We start from the raw sequence: 13559 nt of genomic DNA, 5'->3' as shown, positions 1-13559 counted from the left end.
CCCATAAATGGTTTGCTGCGGAACAAAATAGGGAAATATGTGCTGAACTTAATAAAAATATATAAAGGGCCTCTTCCTAGCAAGTCTAAACTTTGCCGATTGAGTATAACACATTTAAAAAGCTGGGAAGAACAGCCATGAAAAGTAACTGTTCCTGCTAAAATACTGCAAAAAAATATATTTTAAACCTAGGGAAATATACCCAAAAAGAGATTAACTTGGCAAAAGAATTCAGAATGTCGCAGCAAATGATTTTCATTACAACACAGCATCTGGAGTCATTCCAGCACAAGCAGACACCAGTATCAGAATACTTCAAGAGTGCCTGTGTGGATTTCATCCTCCCATGGGGGGAGGGATAGCTCAGTGGTTTGAGCATTGGCCTGCTAAACCCAGGGTTGTGAGCTCAATCCTTGAGGGGGCCACTTGGGAATCTGGGGCAAAATCAGTACTTGGTCCTGCTAGTGAAGGCAGGGGGCTGGACTCAATGACCTTTCAAGGTCCCTTCCAGTTCTAGGAGATAGGATATCTCCATTATTATTATTATTATTATTTTCATAATGATTTGTGGATAATGGGCCCTACAAAACTAAATCCCACCAACAGAAAAAACTAGTTATTAGTCAACCTATGAAGAAATGTTCCTTTTATATCTAGTTAAAATAATGTATTGAAATTATTACATGCATGCATTTTAACGTTTTAAAATTAAGTAGGAGAAAAGGGTGAATTTGTACAATTTTTATACATTTAAGGAGATCTTTTTCTAGTTGTTTTAAAGATTTTTTAAATATATTTAATAGGAAGACATTTAGTCAATGATCTCAAAAGTAAGTGCTCCTGTTTCAGAGTTGTGTTAGTAATAGTGTTCTTCTGTAAAGCTTTGTTTCTTGAGACACCACTGAAAGATTTCTCCCTCATAAGACTGTCTGGAGTAAATAATTTGCATTAGATTTGCCAGTACAGAAAATGTTTACTTGCGTCAGCCTGATTTTACACTGCACCTTATGTAATCATTGATACTTGTGCAGAGTGGGTATAAAACACTACTAAGTCTGAATGACAGGTTTCAGAGTAGCAGCCGTGTTAGTCTGTATCCGCAAAAAGAACAGGAGTACTTGTGGCACCTTAGAGACTAACAAATTTATTAGAGCATAAGCTTTCGTGGGCTACTGCCCACTTCTTACCTACTTCAGTCAGGTGTAATTGACTACACATGGTGCAAGCCTCTGTAAAGTCAGTCACATTGCCTGTTGTGTTTACGACAGATTGTGGGCCAGATTCTGATTCCAAATTCACTGATCTAAATTCATTAGGCCTGATTCTCTGTCTGTACATTATTATGGGGGTGCATTTTGTTTCCAGACAGATAAGGCCCAGCTTCTATGAATTTACAGCCTGATCCTGAATATCCTCATAGTATTTGACTTCTTTTAAATCAATGGGAGTTGAGGGTGCGCAGCACCATTCAGGATCAGAGACTAAAGGAGATTATAAAATGATTTTTTGAATGAGGCATTTGCTGTAATTTCAGATAACGAGAGTCCACATTTAAGAATGTGGGATACTTATTGGATAGGGTATCTACTAAAAGTGAGTTTTAAACTATCTGCAGCTGGTTCTAATCCTTAGATAATTCAATCTACATGCATCTCTAATTTTAACATGAAGCAAGCCATCTGTAAAATGTTAGTTACATTAGAAGATAAAAATCTAGATTTTGACCAGAGCAGAGCCAATCAAACATGACTTTTAATTTTCTTTGATCTTTGTATTTTCTGGAATAAGCACAAAAAAATAAACAAAAGTCACCACAAAAATCAATCAAGGCCAGAATCTAGTCTTGAAACTACTAGGCACCCTTTTTGATTAGGGACTTCATTGCTGTTAGACTTTCCCTGCTCACCACATGCATTCCAGTGGGGATTCAAGTTCTTCTGCAGAAATTAACTTGAAAGAGGATAACTATGCTTGCAATCATCTTATGAGCAGTAGGAATACAAAAAGGGGAATGTGAATTTTCTCCTAAGTCATGTAGATGGCCCCTCTCATCTATTTCAGCTAAAAAATAGACTGAAATCATTTAAATAACTAGGGAAATTGATACAGAAAATTGCCAGCAATGAGAGTTCTTACGAAAATTCAATGCAGTCAATCTTTAGGTACATTTTCATATTCCCTAGTCACATTGCACTAAAAATATGCTTACTTTCGTACAAAAAAACGGTTTCATTGACTCTCCTACTTAAGATTTTGCATTAGGAAAAAATGGAATATGATTTTTAAAAGAAGAAAATTAACAAGAATGAAAAAGCAAGTATGTTAGCAAAATTGATGGACTATTATATACTTTTGGGCTTGATACACTTTCTTTGGAGCTTGAGATGTGCAAACTCTGGGCCTCATTCATTACTGCCTTGCACTTTGTGAAGTCATTTTTACACCAAAGCTAAATGAGTGTCAAATGAGTGCAAAAGACTGATATGGTAGCATGTTGTACTCACTTTGTACAGTGTAAATATCTGTGCAAAGTGATGGTGAATAGGGCCTCTGTCCAGTAACCAGCCTTTGGGGCGAGATCTTAGTCTATGATATAACCCCTATACATTGCTCTGGCTGCAAAAATGGATGTAAAGCAGCTTTAAGCAGGCAGCTGAAGATTCTACTTCCTATCTGCTTCAGGGAATTCCCAAGTGGCATAAAGCTACTTTGCACCAGTGCCCCATGTATAAAATTTGCCCCCCCCCCCCCCCCCCCAAAAAAAAAGAAAGAAAACAAAAAGAATGGATGAAGAAGAGAGAGCCAGGGGATGCAGAGAGTGGTCATTACCAGGAAAAAGATAGCCATATGAATAATGGATTACAAAAACATTGGGCCCAATTCAGCCAGGCTGCTCAGCATCTCCAACATCAAGCCCTTCATTAACAAAATGGTTTCCACAAAATTTTTGTTCCTGTTGTATCATTTTATTAGTTCTAGTCTAGAAGTTCTGCCGTTGTAAGGGTTTGTTATACTGTCCAACTCACATCTCTGCAGCAGCTAGGAATTTGGAAGGCCTTTTAAATTATTCTATTATCTGTATATCTCATTCATGGCCAAATCTCTTTCTGCTTCAGTTACTTGATATCTGTAGAAGGTAAAGACTTCTAACAATCACTGGTTCTCATGTAGAGATACATTTTTTCATTTAGACTACTTTCATATACTGCATGCTGGTTCTCCCTGCTTGTCCCACTTAGCTTTTAGTGTTACAGTCTCCTCAGAACTCAGGAGGCCAAATTATTTATCATGGATAAGATCTCCCTATACTCAGGTTACCCCTTTGTTAATTGATTTCACTGACAAGCTGGGAGAAGGAAGTTTCAAAGTCAGATCCTGGCCACTGCTTTTATGTGCTCTGGCATCATAAAGTGGTGGAAACCAGCGGCATCTCCCCATCAGGTATAGCAAAGTATAAATAGCTCCTATGTCCCCCACCTACCCACACGGTAGGGTGACCAGATGTCCCGATTTTATAGGGACAGTCCCAATATTTGGGGCTTTTTTTATATGGGATCCTATTACCCCCCACCCCCATCCCGATTTTTCACACTTGCTATCTGGTCACCCTACCACACGGATTGCCCCTGGAGTAGGGAGTGTGCTGGAGGGGAAAGAAAGCTAGGAAGTCCTTACCAGCTGCTAGAGTTTGGGGCAGCTCCTAAGCTGCTCTAGCCTGTTGGGGCTCCACAAGTGGAGAACTGTAACTGGTTCCCACACACTTAACTTTCCTCTGTTATTCCCTGGAGGGGAAAGTCTCCCCCCAGTGCTCCTTTAGAGGGGGTGCAGCTCTGCACCACCTTCTATTCAGAGCCGTGGCTTAAAATGAGGTTGTATCCAGAGTTGACTTGTTTTAAATTAGCATAAACAAGGAAAGAAAATACCAAAGCTCAGCCCTCCACATGACTTTCAGTTTGATAAGCCAAAGGACTGGCCTGAGTGGAACGAGTGCTCCACCAGATTCTGAAATGCAACACACAACAATGAAGTACAGGGCAGGTCTTTAAAGTATTCAGCGTGGAGTGAAGCTATCTGTACATCTTCTGACTTTGCAGGAGATAAGAATAACTGACATCGTCCATTCTTAAAAAGCCTGATGAACCTTTCATTCCCAAAAGGAATGTCATCCATGAACAGGCATGCTTATACCAAGAAAAAGAATGGACACCTATGCTTTTGGTTCTAGATTCGTACAGTGCCTAGCACAATGGGGTCAGGGTCCTTGATTAGGGCGCCTAGGTGCTTCTGTGATACAACTAATAGTTCCATATGAACAAATAAGCATTGTGACTTCTGGTGATCCAAAGCCTACTCAGAAAAGCAAAGGCACTGATGAAGTGATTAATTGCTCATGCAGTGTCTCTCATGCTGCCATCTGCTGTTTTCATGAGGAAATTTAGTGAATCCAAACACCAGGAATTCTGTCCCCTCTAAATACTGCACATAGGCTCAACTTTGGTCCTGGTGTAAACAGGAAAAATTCCATGGATTACAATGGCATTGTGCTGTCTTACCCAAGTGCTGATTTGGCTCATAGAATGGACTCCGTACTAAAAGGGCTTCAGCAAAGACATAAGGCTTGGGCACCCAATCTGCTGAGTTTTTAATGGTGTCTGAAATTAAATAGGTATTGGACAAATTTAGTTTGGTGCTGTGCACAGGTGCCCACTATAAAACTCACATACAGCAAAAGTGCAGGGCCAAAATTCACTACCCCTGTTAAGTGTTATAGAGGGGACTACTCCATAATCCCTCTCTGAGCAGAGAGGAGGGGATGCATTATGGGGTGTGGCCCAGGGATGAGGAATCATGATCTGTATGTTTATGCACATACACTCTCTGACATGGCAAGGGGTTCTACACATAGATCCTTCATTCAGATTGATTCCAGTATTGTAAAACTAGATTATATGAGTGGGTTTGGGGGAGTTGGCTTTTAGTGCTTACCAGCACTACAATATTAGTGCTGATTTTGCAGCTTATATCTGCTCCCGTTTTAGAAGCTGTCTGCCACAATTTGCCCATTAGCTTTACCAGGAAAAACCTAAAAGAGTTTATGATATTTTTGAATTGTTTGATTCTTTTAAAAATTGTGCTTTTTTATGATGAGAAGATGTCATGTGACATAAGTATTGACTTTTAGGGCTCAGTTCTGTGAGATGCTCGCTGTCGAGACCAAGACATAGGCAGCCAAGTCTAGTGGTTAGAGCCAGAAATGGCGTTAGGGAGTCAAGCCACGGGTCAGAAACGGAGCTAGAATAAGGGACTCAAGCCAAGGATCGGCGCTGGAGTTGGAGACCAGAGGCAAGGATCAGAAACAAGGCAGGGAAGCTGGACTTAGGGAGTCAGGAAAGAAGGCAGGGTCCAATGTAATAGCCCCATAGAGATCAGTTGTGCAGAAAATTTCCTGTGCCTCTCTTTGGCTTTAAATAGGATGCCCTGACCAATCAGAAGTCCTGGCTCCTCCAGTCAGAACCCAGGGGAGGGATCCCTGATGTAGCTTCAGGTTTCATAGTCCCTCTGATTAGTCAGCTCTGGGGTAGGAGTAGGGAGGTAATAGTCACCTGGGAACCCCACAGCTGCAGGTTCAACATCTGTGGATCATGACACTCTCATTGACATTCTTGGGAGTCAAGGGCATTCAGTACTTCACAGAATCAGGTCCTTATTTATTTTTTCATTGAATTAAGTAATCAGAATTCAAGGCATAACTCTGACTCACACGCTCTTATATTTAAGAAATGTAAATTTACTTATTTACTTTGGAAAATTCTTCTTTACTTCTGCTGATTCTGCCAGTTTTTTGACATGTGACATCCCTCTTGGGGTACAGTGAAGGGTTGGTCATTTTTGCAGAAAAGCAAAGTACGTTGATTAATGGGTGAAATAATGTATTCATTCTGGTATATCGTGTAAATGAGTTTTCTATGAGTAAATTTTAATTGGAGGACTTGCATAAATGGAATGTAAATGTGTCTACTACACAGCATTTGTCTGGTGCTTTAAGAGCCAAAGTTCAACTCCTGATGTCATTAATCAGGAACTATAATTTGTAAATGTGGGGTATGTAATGGAAATTAAAACAAATGTGCTGTATTAACTAATCCCTCATTCACAGGTAAATCTCTTTCATAGTGAGCTCATTCAACCTAAGTACGTACTCTGTCCTTAAGACAGTACCATCATAAGTTGTCTAATATGCTTATGTGCCACTATCCTTTACTGGAAAGGACCAGGACTATTGATGTGTGTGCCGTAGGACCAGGGGTAAAAGTAACTTAAGAGACTTACTGGTACGCAGGGCAGCCAGGGTCCTGAGCAAGGTGGGGGCAGGGCCTCAACTGGAAGGGGCGGGGCCTTGGGCGGAAGGGGCCACACTCCCCCCGCCAGCCCTTCAGCTCAGCCTGGCAGCAATTTAAGGGCCCGGGGCTCCTGGCCATCACTGCCACTAGCTCTACCTCGGGGCTCCGGCTGTGATTTAAAGGGCTGGAGCCCTGGGGCCCTTTAAATCGCCGCCAGAGCCCCGGGGCTCCCGGCCGCTGCTACTGCTACCTTGGAGCTCCGTCTGTGATTTAAATGGCCGGAGCCCCTGGCCCTATAAATTGCTGCCGGAGCCCTGGGGCTCCTGGCCACCGCCAGTATGGTTGCCTGTGTACCGGCTCTTACCAATATGCTGGACCGGACCGGACCGACTTACTTTCACCTCTGCGTAGGCCGTATATAACTAACCGTCTTTAGCTTTGCAGGAGCCTATGCTTTGGGATCACAGTTCAGCAAAGCACTTAAGCATGTGCTCAGTTCCACTGAAAGCAATGGAACTTAAACATGTTCTTAAATCTTTGCTAAACTGGGGCTTGAAGAAGGAAAGGCTGCCTACCATGAATGTCATCATGAGTGGCCATGATGGGTTGCATAGTGGCAACTGTTAAGCTCCTTTGGGGGCCAAAATACCTCTATAAACATTCCCAATGAGCCTGGGGCCATTCAGTTTTAGAATTCCTAATCAAAACAGTACACATTAAACAATCTCTGACTCATATGTTTTGGATGTGCAATAAGAAACTGATTAGAATCTATCCCCTATATTTATTTCCTTGATTGGTTTTGATGTTTTTAATGGTTTTAATTCAGCAAAGACGTATCCAGATATCACATTGTACATTACAGTCAATGCTAAAACCATTTCTGCATTGATCTGCCTATTATCCTTGTAAATGCAATAATGGCATAAAGATCTGCATTTGTCAGTTTTTCCATCATAAATGTGTCCGATATATTGGTAGAAACCTTCTTGCCCAGGTCTACAAGTTTCAAAAGAGTTTCTATTACTGTAGCAAGCAGTTAGTTATGTTCTTTGTTTGGGAGAAGAGCTTAGTAAAGAGTAAGGTCTAAATGCACAATCCTGCATTACTTGTGTAAAGAAAGTAGAACTGAGCCCTAACTTTGTGTTTGTTACACTCAGAAATACTTTTGCAAAATATATCAGACTTAGAATAATAATTAATTAATATGTTGTGCTAGTGATCAAAATTTCCAAGTATTGCTCAATAGCAATTGTTTTTACCCCTTAATTTGAATGCATTTCTGCCTAATAATATTCAACCACATTTTAATTTTTTTTAGCAAGGATGTTGGTGACCCTGTATTATATTATTATTATATATGAAAGCAGATTTGTTTGGTATATCTGGCATGGCTCATCTGAAACTAATTCATATCTAAATTGCCCCATTTGAGTGCACAGATACATAGGCAGATTTATCAGGTGCTTGGAACTCAAATCAGTCTTTCATTTCAAATTTGACAGTACCAGATGCTCTGAAGCAGCACACTTCTATCCCGATAGAGAGCTGGAAGAAATTAGATTTCCATTTTTCTGCCATCCTATCGGTTGACAAGACAAAGTGATGGTGGTCAGAGCATGAGAAAAGAGGGATGGAAACTAGAAAAATCCCGAGGCTGTCAGAAGGAAGAGGGCAGACTTAGGAGACAGCTTAAATTCATTGGCTTATATGACATAAAGACTATGAAGGATTTCCTAAACTGCGCACAACAACATGACAAAAGAAAAAACTGCTAGAACACATGCCTGTTCATTTTTATTCCAGAATCAACTGTGGGCTCCCAGCCTGTTTTAAAATCAACATTTCACAGCAAGAGACCAAATAGCAGTGCAACATGTCAGGCACTTCCTCTCACTGACAAATGGTTCCAGTAGAGTAATAGTATGAACAGAGCTTCTCTGAGGAGATATATGTGAGTATATATTTGTATGCATAATATATAATATTATAAATGTATTAGATATATTGATAGATAATTAAATTCAGTTCTGTGGCACTTTATAGACTAACAGAGGTATTGGAGCATACCCTTCATCAGATGCGGGTATTCACCCATGAAAGCTTATGCTCCAATACGTCTGTAGTCTATAAGTTGCCTCAGAACTCTGTCGCTTTTTACAGATCCAGACTAACACAGCTACCCCTCTGATAAATTCAGTTCAACTACTTTTCTAATTAATTCCTGGGTAAATAGTAGAATAATTGTCGTGGCGGTAGAAGTCAATAACACATAGTCTTTTTTCATGGCAAAATCTTGTTGATTAACATCTCTTCAAAGGATTCCTACAAAACTTTCAGTCTGTTTTTCATCGAGACAGCTCTCTGTGGACTATGAAAAGCTGCACAAGCTAGTTTTTTTCTGGACATTGGACCCACATTTAAATGCTGAGCTACTCTCAGTTTGACACCAAAGGGTTCCCTAAATCCCCATTATAACCACAATTCTTTGTATTAAACTTTTACCATTAGGTTTTTTGGTTAAGGAGGGCTGAGGCTCATTAATGCTGCTCCTTATTTGGACATAGGAGCTACTTATTAGAGGACAAGTTAAAGCACATTTTTTCCTAAAAGTAAAGGGTGACATTCACCTCAGTTCAAAACATTGACACAAGGTCCCATGTATCACTTATGCCCTACCTAAGCTCTTAATGGGAGGTTTACATAGTGTATGGAGCTTTTGTATGTCCTTTGCACTGGGGGTGAATTTCACCAAGGATGCAGTAATTCAGGCCAAGCAAATCCAAAGCTGGGTCTCTTGTATGACAACACAGACCATTTACCATTGTAGCTGGTTGGGAAAAAAAGGGGATGGGGGGGAACTGTGATTTTTTTAATTTCCAAGTTTTTGAAGAAAAAAATTAAATTAAAATTTTTGTCACAACTGAAAAACACTTAACTATGAATGGCCAAAAAATGGGAAATGTTTTTGCTTGAAAACATAATTTAAATGTTTCCCATTTTATAAAATGTTGGAAATGTTGTTAAAATTTTTACCTGCTCTATTTATCATTATCCCATCTGTGCTGATATTTTTTTCAGTGCTTGCAAATATGTAGTCAAGAGTAATTGCAAAATGGCTTCACAAAAATGTTCCTATAAAAGCATGGTTGGGTTAATTAATACTGCTGCATGTATGTGTAAGAGATTTTTTTCTTATTCCAGCATTGAAGTTTTCCTGATATTGTTGTTTTACAAACTGACTACTGTGAAAATAAGAAATAAAACTTAAACTAACTTGATTTTTGTAAGTCCTACACATGAACAAGACTGTACATTTAAGAAACGTCACAGAAAAAGAAACAGTTAGGCTTAAATTTTCAAAAGTGACTAGTGATTGCAGTACCTCAGGTTTTGGTGCCCAACTTGACACCTTAAACAGTGGCTCCCAATCTTTCCAGATTACGGTACCCCTTTCAGGAGTCTGATTTGTCTTGTGTACCCCAAGTTTCACCTCATTTAAAAACTACTTGCTTACAAAATCAGACTAAAAATACAAAAAAGTGTCATAGCACACTGTTACAGAAAAAATTGCTTACTTTCTCATTTTTACCTTATAATTATAAAATACATTGTTAGGAATATAAATATTGTACTTACATTTCAATGTATATAGGGTGACCAGATGTCCCGATTTTATAGATCACTAGAGCTTTTTATGTAACCTGTTGTTAAACTAGGCAAATATCTAGATGACGTAATGTACTCCCTAAAAGACCTCTGTGTACCACCAGGGGTACATGTACCCCGGTTGAGAGCCACTGCCTTAACGGGACCTAATTTTCAGAGAGTGGGTGCTCAGCACTTCCTGAAAATTAAAGTGTTTCAAGTTGGGTCTCCCATCCCCCCAAATTTAAGATCTCCAAAAGCAAGAGTCACTTTTGAAAAATTAGGCCTTAAAGCTAAGTTTGAAATGTTTGTCCTTTCCACTCAGACTATTAAAAATGGTTATTCAAGCACATATGGGGATCTGAGTTTTGCAACAAATTTCCATTTTAGTTTGTAAAATTAGCTTACTGATGAATAAGTAATGATGTGCTGAGAAAGGAGTGAATATTAAAGCTAAGTTAATACATAATTCCCTAGGTCAGACTTCTGCCCACATTTTTTGTTCTGTTTGTACAGTGCCTAGTGCAACGAGGTCCATGACTGGGACTCCTTGGCACTATGATAATAGAATTAATAAATAATAATAATTAATCATTAATACCTTTTACATCCTCACAGAAGGCAATGAAATTGCACTGCTGTAAACGGGCTTGCTCCATGCACCTCCACTGAGCCCTTCAGAGCAAAATTTGGCCGCTTAAGACCTTGATTCTAGCATTTCTGTACATATGTTGGTCTTTTCGCTTTATAAGAGAATTCTGTTGCTACTTTTTACAAAACAGAGAGACCAAAAAGCCATTAGAAGCTGTTTACCCCATAGAGTTTCAATGCTTACATTGATGTGACACAGGCTATTTTAAGAGAACCTAAAGGGATTTTTCTTTTTTCCCCTTGAGAACTTACTACTGGAACACTGTGAATGTACATATTAAACTACTGGAACCGTTTAATATGTACATTTTATTGCCAATTCACTTAAATAAAAATGCAATAGAAGCATGATGTTGAGTATTGTTGATTCAAAATGTTTAAATGGATTATTGCTTCAAAGGATCAAATATCCTTTTTAATACATTCTAAAGAAACAGTGTGACACACTGCCTTGTTTTTATATTTTGCAATATAAATGGAACGTTCCTCTGTTGTGACTAGGTTCCATAAACATTAGACGTGCACAGATGTGAGACTGCGGTTCTTCTTTCAATATCCTGAATATTATTAATATTTATATTACAGTAGCATCAGGTGCCCTGATCAGAACCTATGCGTCTTCATCATTACATTTAAGAAATTCAGTATTCTTCCACTTTGAAAACCTTCCATTATTCAAACTCTATTTATGTGCATAAGTAAAAATGATATTGTCACTTAGCTCCAGATTAGCTGGAGATTAGCCTATCAATCATCATTTCTCAGGAATTAAGAGTAAATAATGGGAAGTGAAATTAACTCATCAGGTAAAATCTTGGCCCCACTGAAGTCAAAGGCAAAACTCCAATGGAGTTTGATAGGGTCAGGTCTTCCAAGTAGATGGCCCTGACCTCAGATGCTTTTGGGGACTGAACCTTCTGTTTCTTCTATGGAGAGGAAAAAACCAACCCCCAAAGGAACCATCAAAAGTCTCTGTAATGGAGATAAAGAGAAAATCCTCCATAACAACAGAAGGAGTAATTTAAACCATCTATGGATGGATATTAAATTATTTCTCCCCTAGACAGACACTCTAGAACAACACCAGGATAGTCAAAGTTCTTTCAGACATTTTTAGTTTGCTTCAGATTTATAGAAGAAACTGAATACCCTCGTAAGTAATAGGATATGAGTTCTGTGGGAAGCAGACCTCTTTTTTTCCTCCTAATTTATAACATTAAATGTCTCAAAGATTCAGACCCCCAAGCTCACATCGAAGGGCTTGAGCTATTTATTTTAAAACTGTTAACCATTTTCATGTTTCCTTAGTGGAAAAATAAGTTTAAAAATAATTTACATGCAAGCTACCTAGAAGTCATAAACAATTCCCAAGCTGAAGGTTTCCAAACTACGTTGATTAAAAAAACACACAAAGAAATTATTACTCACAAAGAAATATTGTTTGAAAACGTATAGTCTAAAAGAGAACATGCCAGAGAAATGAAGCAATAAGAGAAATAGCCTATTTCCTTCAAGGGCAGAGTAAAAATTCTTGGAATGTATATAGCCTCCACTGTATATTTCAGTGGTGATCTTCTGTGGTTCAAACTTTCCACAAACTTCTTCTAGTAAGATGAAACTCCACATGTATGGCCAGATCCCCTCTAGTGTAAATCAGCATAGCTTCATTGAAGTCAATGGTTTTACAACATTTGAGGATCTGCCCCACAGTTTTGTTCATTGATTTCATCTGTGCAATTTAGACTTTATACTAAACCAACACATGGCATCACCCTGACAAGAGATGAGCCCTCTGAAGTCTCTTTCGGGATCAGACCCATAGTGAGTGAGGCTTCTGTCTCAAAGTGAATTAATCTTTTGGAGGCAAGAGTCTGGATTTCCCAGACATAACTGTTATTTCTTATTCCAGTAGCTGGAGGGTAACCTACACCAACAATTAGCATTAGACCCTTGAATCAGAGGGCATCATAGGGCAGCATAGTTTTACATGTTCTGTTAACAATCTATCTTTACAGTAAAACCATGGGCATCCACCACCTGATTTGGAAACTGAGATTTACGTATTCAAAATTTACCAACATCCAGAAGAAAACAACATTCAATGCATCGATTAAATCTTTGGAAAGCTAAAGCGCACTGGTTGTAACAAAGATTGTCAACTCAGAAACTGAACAAGTCAAACAATTCAAAACAATGTCCATAAACAACTGAATCTTCCTGTTATAAGTAATATACTCCAAAGGTTGGAGTATTCAAGTGCTCCTTATAGTCTGAACCTGAAACAGTAGGGCTCTTTATCGCCCAGCAGGTTATGGAGTTCTTACATACACTGTCTGTGTGTGTCTGAAATTTACTACTAAAACAAAAGTTCCTTTATTCTTTAATCATAACTTATTCACTACTTGAAAGTCAAGTAAAAAAGTTGAAGAAATATATATTTTTCTTCCTAAAAATCTGGGTCTCTGTGTTGTATATCTGTACCACAATGATGTTGGCTGTCTACGCCACAAAAAACACTAAATTCAAATCAGATTTAGGATTTGACTCAAATGCACTGAACAAAAGCAATGATATAAAGGCTGGAACTCTTCATATTCTGTCTAGCACTGCAAGGCATATAATATTTGCTCTTTGGAAATTCTTAAATGTACAACAGGCCAAACTGAGGATGAATTTGCTGTCTTAAGTCTGGATTTTCTTGCTTTTGTGAATTTAGTTCAATTCCTTAATTTTATTTTTGGCATAGTTTTATTGTTTGATTACTTTCTAAAATAGTTCTTATTACTATTTTTCCATAGTAAAAAAAGAAAAGAAAATGGAGGATGTGGGTTTTACCGGTGTCTCAATAGTATGGTCACCTTGTGTTTTAAGAAAGTGGCCTAAAACTAAGGAGATCTAGCTCATGGTTCTACAACAGAC

This window comes from Malaclemys terrapin, chromosome 3 (genome assembly GCF_027887155.1).
Source record: "Malaclemys terrapin pileata isolate rMalTer1 chromosome 3, rMalTer1.hap1, whole genome shotgun sequence".
Lineage (NCBI taxonomy): Eukaryota > Metazoa > Chordata > Testudines > Emydidae > Malaclemys > Malaclemys terrapin.
Note: the sequence above shows the minus strand (reverse complement) of the source record.